Below are 535 nucleotides of genomic sequence, written 5' to 3' on the forward strand. Positions count from 1 at the left end.
AGTCTTAGGACTGACGGCCTTGTGATAGTGATAAGGGTAAGTAAGGAGGGTAAAAATCGCACTTATCATCTGTGGAACCAATTATTATATTATATATATATATATAAGTCTGGTATCTTTAATGAACACATTTCATTTAGCGAGAGACAGCATTCGGAAGTTACTGTTGACTTTATTCGTTAGTAATCGAATACAAAAAATGCTGAGTTCGTAAAACAAAACAGAAGTAATTTTACTGTAGCATTATACTTTTAAAAGTGGATTTTAACATTATAACCCTATTACGTAATTAACAAACGAATTAGAGATAAATCACGGTTATTCGTTTACTCACAAAATTTTCAACTGAAAATCTCCAAAATATACAAACAATTTGCATCTTATAAAGTGGAAGTTATCCAGTAGCTATTGTTATTTTTCTGATGTCGGCGGCTAATTCGAAATGCTAATCAGAAGTTTGCAGAGAGCTTGAATCCAATTAAATTTCGTATTAGACAAACAAAGATCATAATCAAATCTAAAAAGGAATTCGTCT

Source organism: Agrilus planipennis, unplaced genomic scaffold (genome assembly GCF_000699045.2).
Source record: "Agrilus planipennis isolate EAB-ADULT unplaced genomic scaffold, Apla_2.0 scaffold8, whole genome shotgun sequence".
In the NCBI taxonomy this organism is placed as follows: domain Eukaryota; kingdom Metazoa; phylum Arthropoda; class Insecta; order Coleoptera; family Buprestidae; genus Agrilus; species Agrilus planipennis.